This window comes from Saimiri boliviensis, chromosome 1, assembly GCF_048565385.1.
Source record: "Saimiri boliviensis isolate mSaiBol1 chromosome 1, mSaiBol1.pri, whole genome shotgun sequence".
NCBI lineage: Eukaryota > Metazoa > Chordata > Mammalia > Primates > Cebidae > Saimiri > Saimiri boliviensis.
Genome location: NC_133449.1, coordinates 95,459,451 through 95,469,785, shown reverse-complemented (window position 1 = coordinate 95,469,785; position 10,335 = coordinate 95,459,451). Strand labels below are relative to the sequence as shown.

Below are 10,335 nucleotides of genomic sequence, written 5' to 3'. Positions count from 1 at the left end.
TGTTGACGAGGATGGTCTCAATCTCTTGACCTCGTGATCCATCCATCTCGGCCTCCCAAAGTGCTGGAATTACAGGCTTGAGCCACCACACCCGGCCTTGAGCCACTTATCACAAGTTTTCTCTCTTCCTTGCCTGGGCTGGTTTCTCCTCTGACTTTGACTCCTCACCTATCCGATACCTAAACAAATGTAAGATTCAGCCTGGTGTTGTATAAGATTTAAAGCTTCTTTCGATGTCAGGACACAACACAAAGACACTCAGAGGTGAGAGACAGAACTTGTTACCTACAGCTCCAAACCAGAGCCGGCGGCTGGCAGAGTCATGCAGGACCTTGCAATGGGGCAAGGTAAGAGCAAGCTGGGGCTGCTGGAGACAGCTTGTGTATGGCAAGCAAGGTGGGCTTAGCTCGGTTTTCAGGCTGCCTGTGGGTTCACTAATTTGAATACTTTATTGGGTTCCTAAGCATTGAATCTGTCCCTAGTTGTCTGGCATCTGGACCCAGGGAGATAAATGTGGGTGCACAGGGGCCCCACAGGGTGAGAGCCCAACAAGAAAAGTGGTCGAGATATGGACTTAATCAGATGCCAAGAAGGAACTGATCAGCCTCCAGTCAGGGCCTCAAAACTGGGTCAAGACACCATTATTAAAAAACAACTGTACCATAGCAGGCATCAGCTACTCCAGTGAGACTGAGAACTTGCAGGAGATCAGTGTCCCTTTTCTAGGTACTGAATTGCTTTTGTCCACTTAGGTGTCTGTCTCCCTTAGTTGGCTGACAGCGGCAATGGCAAGAATGGTGTCTTGTTAATCTTTGTACTCCAGCATCCAGCACACGGAACAGTGCTTAATATTTCCCAAATGGATTAATGAAAGGTGAAAAATAGAGAATCAAATCGAACATCGCCTAGAGCTTAGAAAAGAAGCACATGTGTTTAAAAATATCATCTTTTTGGGAAAAAAATCAATTTCTAGAAAATGCAAGAAACAAGCACAGGCTGTAAAGTGAAACTTGGTGTCTAAGTGAACTAGGTATTAAGTTGCTATGGGAAAAAATTAATTCATTTGAGGAAAGATGAGAAGGGTATAACGGAGATTAATTAAAATTTAGTTTATCAGATTTTTCTCAGGAGATTGGCAATTTAGTCAGAGGAAAATCTTATTTAAGTGCCTAAGTATATTTCAGCTTATAAGTGGGATGCGTGATAAAATGAAAACAGAATATCAGTGTATGTTAAGTAGTTACCATTTTAGAATTTGAAATCCTCTAAAATTCTAAGACTAGAAAATAAAAGTCTCAGGGTAAAAGTTTGCAGCTATCTCTGTCTGATGAATACTTAAAATACCAGACGCATGGAGTCACTGATGGCTTTCATGTCCCTGAAGCTGACGGACTCCAGTTGGTATTCATCTCATCTGTGAAAACCCATGGGATTGCTCCATCCAGGAAGTTTTCTATTCTCTTGGCTTCTTTATGTTGATCTCTCCTGGATTTCCTCCTGTTCTATGGCTGGTTTTGTTTTGGTTTAGGCATCATTTTCTGGCCCCTTTCCTGTACCCCACCTCTAAATTCCCAAGGAATCCATCCTGATTCTCATTGCTTTCTTGATCTATATCCTCCGCCAGAGAGCTTACCTACTCTCCTGGTTTTAATGCAAATCTCTGTGCCATCGACTCCCAGTTTCATGTCTGTGTTCCCTAAAATGCTTTTGCACAGCGAAGGAAACAACCAACAGAATGAAGAGACAGCATACAGAATGAGAGAAAATATTTGTACATCATTCATCCGAGAGGGGTTGATATCCAAAATATGTAAGGAACTTAAGCAACTCAATAGTAAGAAAACAACCCAATTGAAAATAGGTAAAGGATCGGAATACACATTTTTCAAAGAAGACATTTAAAAGGCCAATAAGTATATGAAAAAAGTCCGGGTGTGGTGGCTCATGCTTATAATCCCAGCACGGTGGGAGACCCAGGCAGGTAGATCACAAGGTCAGGAGATCGAGACCAGCCTGGCCAACATGGTGAAACTCCGTCTCTACTAAAAATGCAAATATTCGCTGGGCGTATTGGCATGAGCCTGTAATCCCAGCTACTGGGGAGGCTGAGGCAGGATAATGGCTTGAACCCAAGAGGTGGACGTTGCCGTGCACCAAGATCATGCCATTGCACTCGAGCCTGGGTAACAGAGCAAGACACCATCTCAAAGAACAACAAAAAAAAAGTGTATGAAAAAAATACCCCAAATTACTAGAGAAATGCAAATCAAAATCACAGTGAAACATCACCTCACATCTGTTAGAATGGCTGTTGTCAAAAAGATAAGGAGGTGTTAAGAAGTGTTGGAGAAGATGAAGGGAAAAGGGAATCCTTGCCCTTTGTTGGAGGAAATGTAAATTAGCCCAGCCATCATGGAAAACAATATGGAAGCTCTTCAGGACATTAAAAATAGAACTACCATATGATCCAGCAATTCCACTGCTGAGTACATATCCAAAGGAAATGATATCAGTATGTCTAAGAGATACCTGCACTTTCATGTTTATTGTAGAGCTATTCATAATAGCCAAGTTACGGAATCAACCTAAGTGTCCATCAACAAATGACTGAAGAAAATGGTACGTATACACAACAGAATACTCTTCAGCCTTAAAAAGAGAAGGAAATCCTGTCATTTGTGACAACATAAATGAACCTGGAGAACGTTGCACTAAGTGAAATAAGCCATTCACTGAAAGACAAATGCCGGATGATCTCACTTCTATGTGGAATCTAAAAAAGTTGAGCTCATAAAAGCAGAGAGTAAAATGATGGTTATTAGAGGCTGGGAATGGGAGCAGTGGGAATGGGAAAATGCTGATCAAGGGATACAAAATTTCAGTGAGATAGGAGAACTAGTTCAGGAGATCTATTGCATAATATGCTGGCTATAGTTAATAACAATGACTGCCAGGCGCGGTGGCTCACGCCTGTAATCCCAACACTTTGGGAGGTTGAGGCGGATAGATCACGAGGTCAAGAGATCGAGACCATCCTGGTCAACATGGTGAAACCTCGTCTCTACTAAAAATACAAAACATTAGCTGGGCATGTTGGTGCGTGCCTGTAATCCCAGCTACTCAGGAGGCTGAGGCAGGAGAATTGCCTGAATCCAGGAGGCAGAGGTTGCAATGAGCCAAGATTGCACCATTGCACTCCAGCCTGGGTAACAAGAGTGAAACTCCATCTCAAAAAAAAAAAAATAGTGCATATCATATTCTAGAAAATTGCCGAGAGAGTAGATTTTAAGTGTTCTTAACAGAAAAAAAGGAACTATGTGATGTAATGGATATGTAAATTAGCCTGATTTAGCCATTTCTAATGTATTCATATTTCAAAATATTATACCATATCAAACTGTACCATAAATATGTACAGTTTTTACTTGTCAATTTAAAATTAAAATAAAATTAAAACTCTGGGGAAATATGGACAAAGTGAAGAGAGCATACACAAACTTACCTATGGGAGAGAGTAGTATGCTAAGGTCACCTGTCACCTCAGGCCAGTCCTAGCTGTCCCACTCCCCAGAAATGAGGAAATGAGGTCTGATACTCACCTATAAATTTCTGAAGTTTAGCTTTGCGAACTAGTACATAGTAAGGGTTTGATAAATAGCAATTACATGTGAAATCATGAATTGGATACATTCTTTCCCTGGTAATCCCACTGTCTCTGAGATCCCAGGGTTATTATGAGTGACTAACAACAATCTTGGGTGATAACTGGAAGGGGAAGCAGAGTTTGGACGACAGAAGGCTGCTATGTGAAGTGCTCTGGGTGACAAGGATGTGATAAGGTAAATGCTTGAAAACATATTTAATGTGCTCTTTTCTAAACAGGAAGCAAAAGAACTATCATGCAGATTGCCTTAGTATTTTGGGTCAAAGCAAGAAAAAAATGCTGTGACATATAACATGTCAATTATAACAATAACAGAAATCAGCATTTGTTGGGGTTTCCTCTATCCTGGGACTACCGAGGGCAGGTGATGGGTGTTGGCCTATTAATCAAACCACTGTGTGATGGACGCTGTGAGCACCAGAGATCCCCTTTTAGCATGCTGGCTATGGACAAGAAGCTGAGCAGGATATTATAAAGGTAAAAACAAATTTCGAATCCCAACTCCAGTAGGCTGTCGGTGACTTTGAATGTATCGGGCAATCAGTCTTTTAGCTTCACGTCTCTTTGTAATTAGAACTCTACAGTGCAGCTAGGTGTGGTGACTCATACCTGTAATCCCAGCTCTTTGGGAGGCTGAGGCAGGAGAATTGCTTCAGGTTACAAGTTCAAGACCAGCCTGGGCAACATGGTGAGATTCTGTCTCTATAAAATATAATAAAATTAGCTGGGCATGGTGGTGCGTGCCTACAGTCCCAGCTACTCCAAGATTGAGGTGGAAGGATCACTTAAACCAGGAGTTAAGAGGCTGCAGCGAGCTGTGATTGTGTCACTGCACTCCAGCCTGAGCAACAGAATGAGACCCTTTCTCTAAAAAAAGGAAAAGAATTACATAATGAAAGGTTTTAGGTTTCTTGACGGAACACACAAGAGGAGAGAAGAGTAAGATTAACCTGGGAACTGAACTTTATTCCCTTCAAAAATATCAAAATACCTTAAAATGCATGAATCCTGCAGAATCAATAGGATATCATTTAGGGGAAAACAGGGCTAGTAATTACTTACTAGGAAACCTAAACTGAAGTCTGGTCAAAGCTAATTGTGGCTCATGACCTCTGTATGTTTTGTTGGGGACTGTGGGGTGGAGAGAAGGAAAGAAAATTTGCTCCAGGGAGAACAAAAACCACAATAAATGGCCACCAGGTCTTCTAGAACTTTAGGCTAATTATTTGGTCACAGTAGAGATTCTCCCTAAAAAAAAAAACCAAAAAAAAAAAAAAAAAAAAAAAAAAACTCTTCACATTGGAAATCGGAGTTTTCAAAAGCTGTTATTAACCAGATTTCACTATAAAGGGAATTCTCAATCGGGAGTCTTTGCTTGCAGACCATAAGGGTACTTCCTTGCCCTGCCCTGAACCCTACCCAGCAGTGGGAGATTTCTGTGTGTCTTGCCTTCTGCAGGTCAGATAGACAAGTATTTCACTAGTCCATCTGTGGATCGGAAAGCATTTATTTAACATAAAACTACATACGCTTCATAAACAATCTCCAACACTACCAGGCCCTAGAACATGTAAGATGCATGTATATTCAATGATGAATTTCTTTCTTTAGCTTAAAGCTAAAAAGGAGATCCTGATTTGGATTTTATAGCTCAGACATTTCCCTTCGCATCTCTAAAATGTACCCCAAAAATGATATTTTGAGCACTTCACAGAAAGGGTGCCAAATATATCAAGGCAGTGGGGAAGGATTTTTTTTTTACATTAACTCAACCTAGGGAATATATCACAAATAATCCTATCTCATGATCATTAAACAAATTTTGAAAATGAATAACAACAACATACTCTTAGGCTAATTAAGACCTAAATTGAGATGATTGGTTTTGGATACTGGACTACATTTTAAAATAATTTCTTCTATTGCATTCACTCAATTTTAATGGAAAGATAGGAATTTTGTTTGCGTTCATACGTTAATAGACTCAACAGATATTTATTGAATGGCTGTTATGTGTCCAGCTCTGAGCTGAGCATTGTGGTAACAGTAAAAGAACGCTTTTCAACTGCTCCTCTCCCACTAATACGATTTAGAAATAGTCACTTGTTTAATCATATCATCTATTTATTTCCCAGGAAAATGGTTCTTCTATATAGTAACTTTTAATACAATATGTGTCGAGATATAAAAAGAAGCATGCAATTATCCAATTTTCATCTACTTACATTTTAATGACCATACTTACTTGCCCATTCAATTTTGCAACTTTTAGCAGCAGTTTGAGACCTGAGATTCTCACAGATTTAGTTCCACATAGCCAATGCCTATTGGACCATGAATTATTTTGCAGTAGGTAGTTTTTTGCTCAAAACAACCTTCCATTTAAAGTGCCAATATTCAGAATAATTAATAACCTTTCATCTGAACTGCCGATATTCAGAATAATAATTAATCATGTGACCTATGATTTTATATTTAGAGAATGACACCCATGTACAATTCTTGAATGTTTTATTCCATGTCATGCCTCAGGAACATGGCAAAATGAAGGGATGGACGATTTCTATGACACATTTGGCTCAAAAAGCAGGAAAAACTAAGCAATAAACTCAGACACTCAGACATTGAATATTCAAGCAGCTAGACCTGGACCCCAGCAGATCCCTGGTAGCACAACCTGAGAAGGCAGAAACACAGCTGAGCAGGTCACGGTTTCCTTCCCTTAAGTGTGCTTTGAAAAATATATCCATGTCACTGTTTTAATCAGTTTTTACAGGGAAAAGATTATGAGTTAGAATATTTCTGTGTATAATCACTTAGATATGTACTTAGTACAATTGTGTTCATGATGATGCCATGCAAAGAGCCATATTTGCCGACTCCATGGCGGGAGAAGTTACCTCCACTGGCTTGCTTGCCAAGCTATATCTCTGACTGCCTTGAGGCCAATTAGATCACCACATATCCATCCCCTCAAAATCCAACTTGCTCTGTTTACATACATGGATATGTTTATTACTTGCTACCAAAATTATTCAGTGAAGAAACCATAATCATAAATACAGCTCCTTAAAGGCAACATAGATAAACTAAATATATATATATATATATATATATATATATATGTATATATATATATATATACACACACACACTAATAGGCAACATAGATAAACTAAATATGTATATATATATATATATATATATATACACTTAAAGGCAACATAGATAAACTAAATATATATATATACACTAATATGCTAATAAATTATTATAAGTTTAAATTCATCATAGAAATAACTCTAAAGGAAAGAAGATAGGCAAGGGCAGAAAATGTAAACCTGGATGTGCAAAGCATCAAAACAGATGTAAAGACTGTAACTTACCCCCGTGTGACTTTGACTCCATTGCTGTCAATTTCCTTTGCACAGGTTCTTGCTCTTCTAAGAACGATGCTAGGCACCGTCTGGGTGCCTCTTAGCATCTCACATAGAGAAGATCTGCATCTTCTTCTTCTTTTTTGTAATTATAAATGAGTTAAATTCATCTATTAAATGACAGTCTAAGGTTTGGTTAAAAACAGATTATTTACAAGAGACATTTCTGAAAAGACAAGAGTTCCCTCTTTACTCGTTCTTTCAAGCCTAGGGGTTACCTGCAGCCCTTACACTGCATACAACCCCTCGTCTTCTCAATGCTTTATCGATACATGACTATACCCCCTTATACCACACATAGTTAGCAGTAGATTATTTATAAAATAAAGCCTCAAAACACTTTTAGGCACCAAGATTTTTATTTACTCACCTTCCCGCTTTAAGATTATAAACATTATATAAATATTATAAATCAGATTAGTCTATTTTGGACCCAGGGTTGTGATAGGAACCCTCTCGTTACAAAGTGATGGCAAATCTATGCTGGCTTTGTGTTTTTCTGGCTCCTCTCAACCTCTGGCTGTCCCTTCTCTGTCCTTTCTCTGTTGTACCTAAACAGTCTATTCTAACGCTTGTAAAATGGAGACTAAAAGTAGCAACCTCACTGTTAGGAGGTTTAAGAGAAGGCCCAGAGGAGAAATGGCAGATATAGGTGATGGGGAGGAAGGCAGCAAACCACACTGCCACGTGTGTACCTATGCAGCAATCTTGCATGTTCTTCACATGTACCCCAAAACCTAAAATGCAATAAAATAAAATTAAATTTATCAAAAAAAGGGAGAGAGAAGGCCCAGCAAAGCCAGGCTCTCAGGGAAATTCAAAACAGTTTCTCCTTGCCCTTCAATATAGCTCCTTCCATCTGTCGCAGGCTGAGGAACCTGAACCAAGCACTTGGGTATAAGTCCTCAGGCCACGTGAAGGCCTAGGTGGTAAGGACCATGGGCTTTGTGACTTCACTACCGATGTCTAGGCTTAAGAAAGACTGACTCAATGAGCAGTTCCAAGGCCCCTGAGCTCATGGTTCCCTGTGGCTGTCTCCCTTGTACCTCCATCATGACCAGGGCTTGAGGAGGAGTCTTTCATTTCCCCTGCCACACTTGCAACAGTATGAACAGTATGAGGGGTGCAGCAGAGGCCAAAAACTGCGTGATCAGCACCAGGAAGTCTACAGGGGGCACTGGCAAACCAATCGCAAATTTGGTGCCATTTGCTCTTAGGGAAGAGAGGCAGGCCCTGTACAAGGACAGCAGCTGGAAGGTAAAGGGCAGGCATGGCTCTCAGTAGCGGTAGTGATCCAGTTTGAAGGGGCCATCACAGGCCATGCCCAGGTACTGGGCCTGCTTCTTGGTCAACTTGGAGAGTTTCACATTCAGCTTGCCCAGGTGGGATTCAGCCATTGCCTCATCCAGGTTCTTGGGCAGCAAGTGAGGCCCACCAGGGTACTTGCCTGAGTGGGGGCACAGCTCAATCTGTGTCATCACCTGGTTGGTGAAGGGGTCACTCATCCCAAAGCCGGAGTGGCCCATAGCACAACCCAGGCTGACTAGCCGACCCTCAACCAGCAGGATGGTGCTGTGCCGTTCTTCAGCCAGTCCTGGCCACATGGGGCTTGGTCACCTTCACAGAGTTCTTTCTGAACCACTTGGCATTGATGTCCACGTCAAAGTGACCAGTGTTACACACGATGGCCTCATCCTTCATCTGCTCAAAGTGCTGGCCAAGGATGATGTCAACACAGACTGTGGTGGTGACAAAGATGTTGTCCTCCCGACAGGCCTCATCTATGGCAGTTGCTTCATAGCTCACCATGGCAGCCTACGGTGGGTTGATGGGGCCAGTCTTGGTGATGATGAAATGGGTCCCAAAGCCCCACAGGACCTGGGCACAGCCCTTGCCCATGTCGCCATAGACTGCTACCATGGCTACCTTGCTGGCAATCATCACATCCGTGGCTCTCTTAATGCCATCTGTGAGGGACTCCCGGCAGCCTCAGAGGCTGTGAAACTTGCTCTTGGTAATGGAGTTGTTGATGGCAGGCACCTTCAGGATCCTTTTGGACATTATCTTGTGTAGGCTGTGGACCCCGGTGGTGGTCTCCTCAGAGATGCCTTGGATATCTGGCAAGAGCTGTGAGTATTTGGTGTGGATGTGGTTGGTGAGGTCACACCATCATCCAGAATCACGTTGAGGCACGCATCTTCAAAGTAGAGTGATTGTTGGATGCATCATAGGTACTCCTTGCTCATTTTGCCCTTCCAGGCATGCACTGGAATGACAATCTTGGCAATGGCAGCTGCCACATGGTTCTGGGTGGAGAAGATGTTGCAGTTGAACCACTGTACTTCAGCAACCAGGAAGACAAGGATCTCAGTGAGGATGGCTGTCTCCATGGTCACATATGGGCAGCCAGCAATGTGGGCACCCTTCAGTGGCTTGGAGGCCAAGTGCAGCTCCCACACACACATCAGATCCAGTCTGTCATTCTCTGCAATGTCCAGGGCCTTGAGTCTCTAGGTGGCCAGAGCGATGTCAGCAACTATATAGGACAGTGTGTCAGAACTGCTGGCAACGTTTCCATGCAATGTGATGGACATGGGCAAAGGGGGCCGGGCCTCAAAGAGGAGACAGGCATGGGGCAGGTGGTGCTGGGCATGGTGTATCTGCATTTTCTAGTCCTGATCAGCTTCTGACCTGGCTGCTCATGTTTAATGCAACAACATTGTATTTGTCAGGCTAAGGTAGATTTTCCTGCAATGACAGATCACTTAAAATTCTGTGTGGCTTTTCACACACAAAATATACATTTCCCACTGACACCACATATTCAACACAAAGACCACAGCGAGGCTTGGATCATCCTAAATACATGAAGATCTGGCCCAATGAAGGCTCCATGTGGATATATTCTTCCACAGTAGCTAGATAATGAACACGGGAATCAAGTAAATGACACTCAAGCTCTTAAAGTTTCCCTCCCAATATAAAATAATTACTGGCTAAAGCATGGCCTTACCTAACTCCAAGAAGGTAAGGAAATGCAGTTCTACCAAATGCCTAACAGGAAAATAAAAATATAGATGGTACTGATGATTTCCTCAAGTACATTCTCAAAATAATGACTGACATTTTTATTTTGAGCTGGAATATACTCCAAGACCCTGAACTGAAAAACGATAAAAGATACAACATAGGGCCAGACACTGTCCTCTGTCTGTTAAGCAGTGGCAGAACCAG

General features: G+C 41.7%; 1 pseudogene; it reads right to left on the bottom strand.

Moving 5' to 3' along the window:
• Nucleotides 1-8,378: 8,378 nt before the first annotated feature.
• LOC101050702 (adenosylhomocysteinase pseudogene) lies at nucleotides 8,379-9,695 on the bottom strand (annotated as a pseudogene).
• Between the last annotated feature and the right edge of the window lie 640 nt (nucleotides 9,696-10,335).